This window comes from Agelaius tricolor, unplaced genomic scaffold (genome assembly GCF_023055355.1).
Source record: "Agelaius tricolor isolate 1412-34295 unplaced genomic scaffold, bAgeTri1.0.p SCAF_29, whole genome shotgun sequence".
In the NCBI taxonomy this organism is placed as follows: domain Eukaryota; kingdom Metazoa; phylum Chordata; class Aves; order Passeriformes; family Icteridae; genus Agelaius; species Agelaius tricolor.
The window spans coordinates 3795200-3809245 of record NW_027269289.1 but is presented as its reverse complement, the minus strand read 5'-3'; the positions used below and the strand labels follow the sequence as shown (position 1 = coordinate 3809245).

The following is a 14046-nucleotide window of genomic DNA, read 5'->3' as shown; positions in this document are numbered from 1 at the left end:
GAACCATGGGATCACAGAGTGGTTTGGGTTGCAAGTTTAAAGGTCATCCAGTCCCATCCCCCCGCCAGGGGCACCTTTTACTATCCCAGGTTATTCCAAGCCCCATCCAACCTAGCCTGGAACACTTTCAGTGACAGGGCAGCCACAACTTCTCTGGGCAACCCATGCCAGGGCCTCAGCACCCTCCCAGGGATTGGGAATTTCATCCCAATATCCCACCTAACCCTGCCCTCTCGCAGTGGGAAGCCATTCCCCTTTGGTCCATCGGGCAAGGGAAACTGCTTGACCTGACAGCAGCCCTTGGAAGGAGGGGGCTCTGAGGAGGGGAACAGCAGGCAGGAAAGAGAAGGGAAGGAACCCTCCAGCCACTGCAAAAAAATAGGAGCCCAGAGCCATCTCTGTCCCTTGTGTAGGAGCTGAGCTGACTCTGAGTGAGGAGGGTTATTTATGGGGACATGAGGAAGGAGAAGGCAGCTGACGAGCAGATCTCATTTTCCTCCATTACTGCAACAACCCCACTTGAAATCCAACTTTATTTCTTCCTTTCCAAGCCAGGGAAAAAATAAATAACTGAATGCCACAAACAAAGTCAACCTTCCATCCTTGTTATCCTCTGATTTTGCCAGAGGTTAGCAGGATGGTTTCAGACTCGCAGCAGGGGAAACAAGCAGCAGTTGGCAGGTCCAGGAGAAAAGATTGGAGCATTCACCAACAGGCTTGTCCCCTCACCCCTCCTGAAAGGAGCCCCCAGTGCTGCCTTTCCACAGAAACACTTTTCCAGGGCATAGCTGTGGCATCCAGGCTTGCCCATCTGCTCTATCTCCCCTGGCTTTATCCCTCTGTACTGCCTCTCCCACCAGGTATCTGCATGAATTACTCCTCCCCACTTGTACCTTTGTTCACAGGGTATGTAAATATAAACACATATTTATCTTTTTTAAAAAAATCTTTAAAATTTTTGCATATAAATATAGATTTCTTTTTACATATTCGGGATTGGCACTAGATTATCTTTAAGGCCCCTTCCAGCCCGAGCATTTCTATGATCCCATGATAAACACACACAAATTTGGTCTCTGTATGCGCCGATGGCTGACACGTGCAGAACGAATTGTGCTCAGGGGGTGCTTTGTTATAACACTCAACCCCTAAATTCCCAGCCCTATACTCATTTTGACACTGCTCTCCTGCTTCCCCCGCTGAACCTTACCCAAAACACACCATCCAGACTGTGTTTTTTGAGGAAAGATATGAGGAAAACAGGAAATTAAGCTGCTGGTGCTGCCTGACGGGAGGATGAAGCGGCTGTGTGCTGGAATAACCAGCAAAGCGAGATGCTCAGCCCATGTCCTGCAGCTCTGCACCTGCTTGTGCTGACAAATAACTGCCCAGCCTGCAGAGCATTCTGGGACTATGGAAGGGAGCAGGATTTTTTCACAGAAAACTGCCCAGGTTTGGTGGACCAGTGCGGGAATCTCGCGCTGGTGCAGCAGTTTCTGGGGGGGAAGTGAGCTGGTGCAATATTTTTACTTGACACTGGCAGAAGCCCTGCTCTGACACATTTTTCCCTGTTCTGCTGCCAGCGCTGTTTAATTCCCGTGGCAGGCTGGCGGGAGCGGCGAAGCGATCCTAGCAGAAGTCTGACACCAGGAGAGCTCTGTGTGAATAGCATATCCTGCAAATCTGCAGGATAGAGAACATCTGAAAACCAGGTTAAGGGATAAATACTGACAAGCCCTGACTGGAGAACAGAGTGTTCATTCAAACACCTGCATGAACTGGAGGATTGTTTCGGTTTTCCCTCTAAATGCTGCTGAACCAGGTGATAGAGCCACACGGAAAAGCAGAAGGAGGAGGCAATTCAGAACCTCCAACCTGCTCCTGGAGTATGGGGGGCTTCCCATCTGAAAATGGGGGGAATTGGCAGGACAGGGTTTGCAGGAAGCATCCTTCAAGGAGTCCTTCCCCTTACCATGCTGTCAGGAAGCATATGCAAGGAAAAGAAGGATTACAGCACTTTGCTTCTGATCATCCCTGTTTTGAAGGGGTTTTTTGGCCTTAGTCGCCAGCAATTTTGGCAAGAGGCTTCCCAAGCACTGAGCTGGCAGTTGTAGGGAAGAGGGTGGCTTTATCCAAGACATAAAAATCTGGGGAGATGGCTTTGAACTAAAGCTGATGCAGGAGAAAGACAAAAAGGAAATATCCTCGTGGGCACAGCAGCTGCTTCAGAGAGACAGCAGGGAAAATTTGTGGAGAGGAGGCTGAGCTCAGAGTAGAGTTTTTCCCAGACTGCAGGATCACAGTGTGGAAGGAGGAAACCTGAGGAGGACAGGCTCCATATTTTTCCTCAGATTCCTTTAAGAAAGGGAAGCTTTGACCCCCTCCTCTCGTCTCAGGGGAGCAGGGAAAGAGGACAAGCTGCTCACAGCCTGCAGCCTCGCTGGTGGGACGGGAAATTGCTCTGCTCCTGCTGGGATCTGCAGCCCTGGCCTCTATGGGGAGTGATGGATGAAAGGGAGGGAGAGGAGGAGGAAGCTGTGTCTTAAGGCTCTGCAGCAGCAAATGGCCTCAGCGATTAGAACTGAGTGGGCAGCTGTGTATCACTCTGGATTTTCTGCCTGTTTCATCACTAGCAGTGACTCAGGAATATTCTTCATCGCCCTCAAGCGAGGATATGATCATTTTCTGCCACTTGAGATGAAGCTAATTTTACAGCAGCTTAGAGGGAGAGAGATGTCATGTGCTGATTTCTGTACTGTCTGCATCACCCAGTGCTGCAGCACGGCCAGGCCTTAGGTGCTGACAGCTGGAAGTTAAACCACCCTGCACCAGGACAGAAAATCCAGGGAAAGGGGGTTTGGAGCTTCAGGGCCCGGAAAGATGAGAACAGAAAAGCAGCACAGACTCAAGAATTCCCAGCAAGGAGAAACGTAACAGCATCCCTTCTCCAGGTCCATAGAATCCCAATGTGGTTTGGGATGAAAGGGACCTTAAAGATCATCTTATTCCACCCCCTGCCATGGGCAGGGACACCTTCCACTATCCCAGGTTGCTCCAAGCTGGCCTTGGACACTTCTAGGGCTGGGGCAGCCACAACTTTTCTGGACAACCTGTGCCAGTCCTGTGCATTAGTAGGAGAAGCCTCCTGACTGCCTGAAGGTGTTGAATCTGCTCTGATAGGACAAGTGTGCTATCAGAGCAAAACTGATGGACAGAAGGCAGATCTCCAAGGGCTGATCTCACCACTCAAATCTAACCAGTCCCAGAGACTCCAAATTTACCAAAACCAAACCCTGGTGAGTGAGTAGCCCATTTTTCACAGAATTCCAGAGTGGTTTGGGTAACGGATGCAATCTTAAAGCTCATCTCAATCCAACTCCCTGCCACGGGCAGGGACACCTTCCACTAAACCAGGTTGCTCAGAGTGCAAAGCGTTCACAACGTTGGTGCCAAATCACTCCCTTGGCACATCAGATCCTGGGGCTGGCTGAGCTCCCCCTCTGATCCTATCAGAGCTTCCCATGGAGCTGGGATGAGACAGCAGCTGAACCAAGTGCCACCACCAGCACTGCAGCTGGGCTGCCCGGGCTCCTGGCTGGGAACCAGCCCTATGACCACATTCAGATGGGTTTTCTTGCTCACTGCTCAGGCCATTTATTTATTTCTGAGATGCACAAGCTGCCTTCTCACCAGGCCCTGGCAGTGCCTCACCAGGCTCCCTGTGCAAAGCCATGGTGTCCCAGCCACCGCCCAGCATGTGATGCCTTGACAGCCCTGGATTCGGGAGCTAACTGGCAGTGGTGGCTGCCTTTGCAGGGGGAACGGAGCAGTGCTGCCAGCTTTTCGTGACAAAGGGAGTGTTTATAACAGGCACGGTGACAGCTGTCCGAATGCCACATTTATTTACAAAACGTTTGTTAAATTACTGACAGTTGGCGCCGCGCGGGGAAGCTGAGAGGAGGAAGAGCTGACACGTCCCCGGCGCGCTCATTCAGCAGCCCCACGGTGCCTCCCAGCAGCCTCCCCTGGCAGCGTGGGTGGCACAGCCCTTTGCCCAGGGTGTCACTGCACCTTCTGTCCTCCCCTTCCCACCAAACCTGCAAGGGGATCATCCTGCAACCTCCCACCCACCCCAGAGGGTCAGTGGCAGGACCCAGGGCATCCCTCTGGCTGTCCTGAGCAGCCCAGACCCCTGCCAGGGGGCTCAGGGACACTGGCACAGAGCCCAGGATGCCCCTGTGGGTTTGATTATGACCCATGGAGCAAATTACCAACCCTGTATGAAGACCAGCAAGCCACAACAGTTTAGGTAGAATATTAGTAAAGTTATCAAGAGGTAAAAAAGTAGATTTTAGAGTTTTTAGTATGGGGGTTCAGAAGGCAAGATGGAGGGAACTGAGTGTGTCCAGCTTTTCTCCTTCTTCTTCTTGGCCTCCATCTTCTGCTGTGATGTTGGCACTGACAAATTGTTTTAGAGTAGAAGCTCACTGTCTAACATAGGTGATGGGTATTGAAAAGTAATTGTAAACATTGTACACGTAGTTTTTAGTATAAAGACATAACACTGCCCCAGGGGCAGGCAGAGTGCCTCAGACTGTCTTGCTGAGCTGATCTCAGCAGAGCAGGAGAAAATTTTTTATAGATAAGATACAATAAACAACCTTGAGACCAAGAAAAGAAGAGCCCTGACTCCTTCTTTGAGCACTGGGCTGGTAAAAGAGACTTTTGAACTTTTCTCAAGGTCACTCTGAGCAGCAGAGATCCCAACAGGTCAGAGCCACCAAGGTGGGTGAAGTTCCTCCTAACAATGCACAGCCACCAAGCCTGCAGCCTTTTCTAGAAAGATCAAGAGGATGTTGATAACCCTACGATCCCTTCAGGTTATTTCAGGCAGTGCCACTTGAATGGATGGAGGTCACCAAGAGCACCTCTGGACAGCCAAAAATGTCTGTGTTGTTTTCAGACTCACAGAGGTGGCTGAGGTGAAGGCCCCGTGTCTGCTGAGCAATGCCAACAGTCTGCAAGCTGCTGGCTTGGAACCAGCAAGGAAATTGCAGCTGCCATCCTCCAGGAGACAAGGACAACAGGAGAAATTTAGGAGCCCAGCTGACATGCACCAGTGAAAGCATCTCCCCTGGCCAGCCACCTCCGTGACAAAGCAACAACAACCCAAGATGGGATTTTGACTTTCTGAGCACAGAATTGTTCAGGCTGGAAAAGTCCTCTAAGACCATCAACTCCAACCATTCCTCAAGGCCACCACTCACCTGTGTCCCAAGTGCCACATGCACGTGGCTTTTAAATCCCTCCAAGATTGAGAAGGGATTCCTCATTCCAGTGCTTGACATCCCTTTTGGTACAGAAATATCCCCTAATATCCAAACTAAACCTCCTCTGGTGCAACTTAAGGTTGTTTCCTCTTGTCCTATCGCTCATTACTCATGAGAGGAGACTGATCCCCACACCCTGCCCTGCCACAGAATGCGAGAGAGGGAAGAGAATCTTTAATTCCACTGGTCAAGGCCAACAAGATACCTTTGGCTCCTCGTGTTTGTAGAGGACTAAATCACATCCCTTGCACACACACACACCATGAGGAACCTCCAAACTGCTCCCTCCCAACGCTGCCACGTCCTGCCCTGACTCCACACTGTGGAAGTTTGCAGAGCAAACACGGTCCTGACATGCCTTGGCCAGCTGGAAGTTTGGCCTTGGAAAACATCATTCAAAACAAACTTTGTCTGATTCAAAACAAAGCAGCTCTTCCACAGAGTAGCAAGCAACGGCAGGGATGAAGTTTGATGGAAAAATTGACCCAAGAGGTAAAGCAGTTTTGAGGTGAGGAGGGCAAGATTTATTTTCAGCTAAAGGGAAACTGTGTGTGTCCAGAAACCCTTTCCTTCTGAGACTGAATGAAATCAGAATCTTGCTACTTCCTATAAAACACTTTTAAACCAAATCTTGCTTTAGCTTCATCAGAGAACTTCCTGTAACATTTGAGAAAATGCTTCACTGAACTCACAAACTCAGATAAAAGGAAAGAAATACTATTTTTCCAAGCAAACCCAAACCTGCCCTCTCCCCCACAAGGCAATTCTAAGTCAAATCCTTTCCAGTCAAGGTATGCAAGAAAGAAATGGATTGTTTAATAAAAATATCTGGGTTTGAATTAAAAAAGAAAAAGTACTTTCTTATTTAACAAATGATAAAAACCTGAAATTTTTGAATGAAAGTAGACTCCCAGCTCCTGCTGAATAGTAATGGAAGAAAAAGGACTTGGAAAATACTTCCTTGAATTTTCACCTCAGTCACCTTTCCTTTGAGCTCATCAAGAGCTTTCTACTGGACTGTGAGAAAGGAAAAGGGATGCAAGATAATTAAATGTTATCTTTATGGTTTTTAAGGTTATTTAAGGAATAAAGCCCTACACATAAAATTGATTGAATTTGGAGGACTGAAGGATAACAACCTAAATATGCCTTCAAATATTACTGCTGTGCCTATCTGTAGGTCCAAAGTATCTTGAGATTTGGTGGTGTCTTTGAGCCTGGAGCTGCCCTGCTCTCCTTTCATACCTTTGAGAATTTGCTTTTCTCAACAGCTTCCTCTCATACTTCTTATTAGAGATGAGTAAAAACCACGAGGCTGAAAAACACACTGCTTTTGCTGAACTGAGGATGTGAAGATGCGAAAATAATGATCCCACCATGACAAAAAAAGGGAAAAAGAGACTCAAAAATCCCAAGTAATGAATGTTTGGATCATGGCTGGGGCTCTGCATGTGTCTTATAAAACAGACACAGGTGTCAGAGCCATTTATGGTTGCAGGCACAGAGCTGGTCAAAATCTCCCATCTCTGGGAAAGAAATCCTGTGATATTTCACCAGCTGCTCATGTTGGAAGGTGGTTTTATCCCTTATTTACTCTGTCCTCATTGACATGCAGAGCTGGACTCACTCCTCTGCTGTTTGACCCTTGGTGTCCTTTCCTATCCAGCACTGTCCCCAAAGGTGTCCCCACCTTCAGACCAGGCTCAGCTCTCCAGACCTCATCCCATTTCTCTCCCAGATTTTTCCAGGGAAGAATCCAGCTGCAAAGTCAAGTTTGCCTGCAGATTTTCCATACCCACCCATCTGCCTCCTCACTTTGCACATAAACTAAGGATGCTTCCCAGCGTGACTGTGGCGGTGACAGCCAACACCACTCCCTGACAGCTGAAGAATCCTTATTTAAACCAGGATTTTTAATATCCTCATGATGGAGATGCTGTTGGCGGTTCAGCAGACGCTGCAGCAACCAGACAGCCAAGCCTGAGCCTCAGACTTGGCTCCTTCACAGCCTTGCACCTCTGAGAACTAAACCCAAGGAGAGCAGAAGGTATTTCCCACTTGCTTTGCGAAGGTGCCGCATGCAACAACGAGCAAACCCCGGGGAGAAGGAATTCCACATTGCTATTCCACACACAACCCGTTCACAGTCTGCATCCTGGAGCAGGACTGAAATGCTGTCTTCCAACCTGATCCCCAGTCCATTACAGCTGGGATAAAGACTCATGGTGACATTAATGAGCACTGGATCAGCCCCTTTGCTGGCATAAATCTCTCTGTCGCATCAGTGGGATTGCATTTTCCCCATTTGCCTGTTTGTTTGGCTCTGGATTCTCATTACAATTTCTATTAGCCCAGGCTCCCACTGATGTGGTCGTAGATTAGTTCCTTCCTGATTTTTTTTCCTCCGAAGGAAAATAAGGGTGTCTGAGCTCAAAGTGGCAGGTTTTGGCAGGTCTGGGGGGAAGAAAACAACTCTGTCTGATCAAGAAGAGAATTTTTCCAACGGCACAGATTGGAGTAACTCCAGTGAGGCCAACAGAAGTGACAAATCCTTAGGCAAGCTAGAGATGACCCACATCCCCAGCCCACCTCTGTTAACACACACATGGGAGCTGCCAGTTCAGGGCTGCAGTGCCAGCAGCAGCGTGGCCCAGAGGGCTCTGCCAGGGTGGCACTGGGACAGCACATCAGGACAGCCAAAGGCTACAGGTGAGGCCAAGTGCCCTCCCTTGGATTGGCACCCACAAGTGCTCAGTTCCAAGGCTTCCATCAGCTCGTGGTTCCGGTGAGGCAGCTTCAGAGCAGGCTTGGGGGCAGTGAGCAGCCCCACAGAGGCATTGCTTCCCCAAGTCCCAATATCCCTGATTTTACTTCAGCTCCCACCTAAGAATCCACCCTGCCAGCACCTCTGCAGTACGCCAGGTACCTCCAACATGACAATTCCCTGCCATGGCCAAGCAAATGGATCTCCCAATCCCCTCTTCAAACCCCAAGCAAGGGCAGGACATGGGTGGACACCTCTGGTGCCCTCCAGTAGGACACTTTTAGCATTTTCCTTGCAGAGGGATGAATCCTGCCACAAAGAGACTGCAACGCAAGCAGATGACTCATGGAGCAGAGAAAGGAAGCATTGCAATTGCCGTGCACGAATCAAGACATTTATAGGGCCTGGGAGGGCACCTAACGTCACACCAGGAGCTGAGGGCAGGGCTGACAACTGAAAATCCATTTCCTAAGCCTGCCTTAACCATTACAAACACCAGCCCAGCATGGCTCCACTGTGGGGCTGCTCTGGCCTCCCTTCCCCATCCCAAGGTGAAGCTTGTTTGACTTCAGCTTTTCCAGATCTGAGATGCTTAAGCCAGGGTGGAGATGCCAGCTCCACAAAAGCCCACTTGTCCCCTAGGAGACCCCAGCTCCAGTGAACCAGAGGCAGCAGCTCTACCAGGAAAGCTATAAAGGGAAACCCTCCTCTGGCACAGCAATCAGGAGCTTGTCTCATCTCAGATGGAAATTGCACTCAGGGAAAAAAAAAAAAAAAAAAAAAAAAAGAATAATCCATGCATATGACAATTTTTTTTCACCACTTTAAGCTGATTCCATCTCGGAGATGGGAGAGAGGTGGCAGAGATTTGCTGACATGTCACTTTTGTAATAAACTCCTCTTTCAGAAACGTGCCATCACCAGCAGAGCAATCGGCTCGTGAGCGACAAACCCCACACATGGGGCTCCTGCAGCCTCTCCCAGGGGCATCCCCAGCAATGTGGGGACAAAACCCTGACCAGAAAGGAGGACCCAGCAAGAGGAGAGAGGCAGGGGTGAAGTGGCACCCTGAGGGATGCAGGACATGCTCTGCTCCTTCCCCACCTTAATGCAGGAGGGGTCACCACAGCCCTGAATTGATTCCCTAAACCTCAGGATGAAAAGGGGAGAGGTTTGAAGGAGAAGGACAGAGGTGGTGGATATTGGAGAATTAGTGGAATTAACTTAGGTTAAGACATGAGTGCACAGCTTAACTCCATCCCTACAGGGCTGCTGGAAGCTGCTCCCAGCCCATCCCAGGTGCTCAGAATTCCTCTACTGCTCAGGAACTGAGAAGAGCAAAGGTGTGACACCTTGGCCTCTGCCAGCCCCAGCTATATCTCCCTCTATGGCCTTGGGAAGTAGGCAGGCAGGCAATCAGGAGTCTCTGAAATAAATAACTGCAGCAGGTTATTTATTTCCTGAAAACCACCAGGTACTGGGCGTGGAGACCATGGGGATGGGATGGCTTTTCCACAGGTCTGGGCCCTGGAGAGGCAGATGAGCACTGATCTGGAAATCAGGAATGTGCTGGTTGTGCAGGGAAGGGGGGGAGTTGGCTGGGCAGGGCAGGAGATGGGAATGCCTAACTTGGGGTGTTCCCAGCTGGTGGGACAGGGTGGACAAGCAACACTCCCTCAGTGGGGTTATTGCAGCTCAGAGTGGGAGTGGGAGCCTGGAGCAAAACGGACACAGAGCTGGGCAGGAGGGTTAGTAATCATGGCTGGCCCCTTTCATCATCATCCTCTTCCCTGTCTGGCTTTTGTTACTCACACCAGGAGCCCAGCCCAGTGCTGGGCACTGCCCTCTGAGCCCCCCTGAACCCCCCATGACTCAGCCAAGGCTTTCCCAGGCACAGACAGCCTGGAATGGGTTCCCTTGGCCTCCTCCCCCTGCAGGATTTCTGCGCTCATTGACTGCAAACCACAAAGGCGGCTGCCCAAAACCTCAGTGAGAATCACCCTCACTCAAACACTGGCAGGAAAAGCATTGGGGGGGACTTGGAGGCTCCCCCAGGACCTGGGTGCTGGAACACACCACATTTACCCATTGGAGATCACTCCTATTTTTCTATTACACAATAAAAACACAGCGAGGCAAATTCCTGTGAATAAAAGGGAAAAGATGGGGCAGCAAAGAGTCACAGAAAACAGACCCATCTCTGAAAAATAGTCTTTTCTGCTTAGCAAACAAGCACTTTCTGTTTGCACCCATCAAACAAACATGCTTGATTTTGTTTTGTTTCACAGCCAAGTCATCATTTCTCCAAAATTATTTCAAGAGCACAACAGGGGCCAAATAAATTTGCAAAACAGGCTTAGGTAAAGAATGACAGAGCTCAGTGGCAAAGCTCACAGCCCTTTTCAAAGCCTGCGTGGAAACCACAGGAAACATCAGGGTTAAAAAAAGCTTTGCCTTATGTTTAACTCAAATTTGACTTCTAGTGTTGGAATCAAAGAGGGGAATAAATGAAGGCATTGCATCACCCTGCCAAGGAAACCAGAGGAGATGGAGAGAGGAGCACCGTGGATTCGGGGGGACACCATGCAGGCGCCTGTGCTGCTGATGGGAATGTCAGAGCCTCGCCATGGAAAGCGCTGACTGATGCCAATTAAAGTGAAATCATAATCAAGCCGTTTGTTTTGGTGCCCAGAGAGCTGCTCCAAAGGTCTCAGCAATGCCTGGACTCGGTTCAAGCACTGGGTGGAAGTTCAGGATGGGTCCTCTCAGCGTGAGCCACTCGCTGCTGGTGAGGGCAGAGCTGTGTGGACATGGTGGGAGGGGATGAAGATCAGCCTCACCCTCACAATCTGTGCTTAAGGACACAAGGAAGGACAGAAAACTGACTTCCACCTGCACACAACTCCTCAGTGTAACCCCAAAGCAGGACCAACACATCCATCAGTAAAAGCACAGTACTGTGACACAGCACCCTCAAACCCTTTCCCTACTCCCGCAGGCTTTGCTGCACCCAGGAGTAAATCCTACCCCTCCTATCCCAGGCAGCAGCCCTAAACCAACATCTAAAGCTTGATTTAAATGAAATACAGTGATCCAAAGTGCTGGTACCCACGACATGCCTGTACCCTCCAGCAGAAACATCACGAGATGGAAGGAAATACCTGAACACCTCCAACGTCTCTGGTCCTAAACTGATTCCCCACAGTGGATTGTACAGAGCAAAGCCTTTTCAACAGAGAAATCTCCTTGCAGCTTTCAATCCAGCTTTTTCCCAGCACTGAATTCACTCTGCTTGGAGGGACAGAGCTGAAAAGAGCCTCTTGGCAGGGCACTGCTGTTTGACAGCAGCTTGGGCTCCTCAGCACCTGCCACCCCAATAAAATAACCTATTTCCAACAGCCAAAGCCTCTCCCTTGGGAAGAGGGTGGGACAGGATTTCCAAGTGCTCCAGAGAAAGAGCAACTTCTGCTGCTGAGTTTTCAGCTTGTTCTTCCCTTTTGGCATCTGTGAAACACCAAGAAGGGACCTCTAGAAACATCTCTCCTTCCAAATCCTTGGCTGCAGCTCCCTGTCCTCCCACCTTGCATGGAAATGAGTGGGATTGGATTAGACCTGATTTTTTTTTTCCCCCTTTTCTGACTGCCACCCATGCAGGGTTGGGCAGGAGGTGGCCAGGAGCATGGCTGGGGTCTGCCAAAGCCTTTATAGCAGCATTGCTATTCTGCACAAGTTAAACTCCTCCACAACAGATCGATGGGCACGCCAGGCTGGGAGGGGAGCAGGCAGGAAGATTCATGCTTCCTTGATTTCCTCAGGTTTCCACATGCTCTGCTCCTCCTGGCTCCTGCCACAGTGCAGCATGACAGGGACTGACCAGGGGATGCAGCAATGTCCCTCTGCCTGCTGGGCCAGCTGCTCCCACCTCAAACCAGCAGGAGAACCCCTCCAAATGCCCAGGCAAAGCCACACCTGCATGTCTCTGTCACCAGAGCAGAGCACTGAGCTGGTGGTGGCAGCAAGCCATTCATTTCCAGGAGCAATCCCTGCTCCAGGGGCAGGAATGTCATCAGCACAGGGGGAGCAGAATCTGCACAAGCTGCACACCCCAAAGCCCACGTGCCCCTCTCCTGGGGCACACCTGTATTGGCAAGGCACCTATCAAGGGACAGGGACATCCCCTGCCACCAGAGTGGCTCCCAGCTCTACAGGGATGCACCCATGGCAGCTCTGGGATGATGGCACACTGCTGTCCTCCCCAGAGCCACCTCCCAGGGACAGGATTTGTCACCTTTCCATGAAATGTCCCTGACAGAAGAATCCCTCCTGCTGACTCACCCAAGCTTCCCTTTGTTCTCCTCCAGCACCAGTGACCACCCAGTGCCAGGGCAGACCACTTCAATCCATGGTGTGGATCAAGATCCCTGATCTATGCCCAAAACCCTGTGCAGGCCCCCACAAGAGCCTCTTCCCATAAGTTTGCAGAGCACCCACCCAGCTGCTGCCACCCCATGTGTTTCACTGCCCAGACCCCCTGTAACCCTCCCTCTTTGACAGCAGGATCTGTAGGAATTTTGGCACTTGGAAGAACACAGCGATTCAGGAAAGAAGAAGAGCTACTACTTTTTTAAGCCAAGCTCAAATTCCTAACCAAGACACTCTATCCTCCATCCTCTGCCACCTTCTCCAGCCTCTTTGCCCAGTTGTGCCCTGACAAGACAAACCCAGGGGAATGGCCACAACACAGCTCCCACCCTCCCAGGAGCACTCAGGGGCTCTGAGGGGGACACAAGATTTGGCTTCAAACAACTGAGTTGCAGGAAAATTCCTGCTGAAATTCCTCCTGGGGCTTTTTTTTCCTGCCCTGGCTTGGCACCTGGGACAACACAGCAATTCAGGAAAGAAAAGGAGCTACTTCTTTTTTTAAGCCAAGCTCAAATTCCTAAGCAAGACACTCCATCCTCTGCCACCCATTCTCCAGCCTCTTTGCCCGGTCGTGCCATGACAAGACAAACCCAGGGGAATGGCCACAACACAGCTCCCACCCTCCCAGGAGCTGGGGAGGGGGGACACAAGATTTGACTGCAAACAACTGAATTGCAGGAAAATTCCTGCTGAAATTCCTCCTGGGGCTTTTTTTCCTGCCCTGGCTTGGCCCCTCTCCACGGGCTGGCCTAAGGCAGGAGTGCAGTGTCACCGCACACGCCCAGCTGGCCCCGCAGATGTCGGTGTCACCTATGCAATGCCCCGGAGGAGCAAAGTCGCTCCCGAGCATGCCGGAGTTGCAAGCGCCGCTTCCCAACGCTGCAATTAAAACCTGGCTTTTGATTTTTAATGTCCCTATCAAACATCCTCTGGGATGACTGCGCCCATCTGCTGTGAGGACAGGGACGAGTGTCTGGGCATAAGATGTCCCAGAAATTATGCTGAGCTAAATTACGGATTCCTTGGCAGCCCCTGAGCCCCTCGGATCGCTGCTGCAGGAGGCAGGACCCTGGTGCAACGCCCAGCCCCCATCTCTCCCCTTCCCATGGAGGGAACGCTGCCAGGGAGCAGCAGCCCCTGCCTCTGGAGCGCAGGGATCTTTAAGGAACGGAGCATCAACCTGCCCCGTCCCGCACTTCCCAATTCCAGCAGGTCTGCACCTGAGATAAAGGCACAAAGCCACACCAGGGGGTCACCAGCTCACCCTTTCCCCAGGCTGGGGCGGTCTGACACGGGTGCAGCACCCCGGGCACTGCACGCCAGGAGCAGAGCGGGATTCATCTGCACCGAACGCGGCCCAAGTGCCCGAGCCACGGTACCGACAGCAGCAACCGAGCCCCTGCCTCGCACTGCTGGGGGGCAGGACGCCCAAAGGGAACCACAGCCCCTTATTTTTCATCCCCCAGTAACTTTCCCGAACACAACTGGGAGGGCTGAGCCCAAGCCCGATCCCCCGGCGCTCCAATCTCT

At 50.9% G+C, this 14046-nt stretch overlaps 1 protein-coding gene across 6 annotated transcripts in view; it reads right to left on the bottom strand.

Annotated features, from left to right (window-relative positions):
- Positions 1-14046, bottom strand: part of LOC139601016 (protein CEPU-1) — a 395403-nt gene that overhangs the window by 133721 nt on the left and 247636 nt on the right. The gene's annotated exons all lie outside the window — the stretch shown is intronic.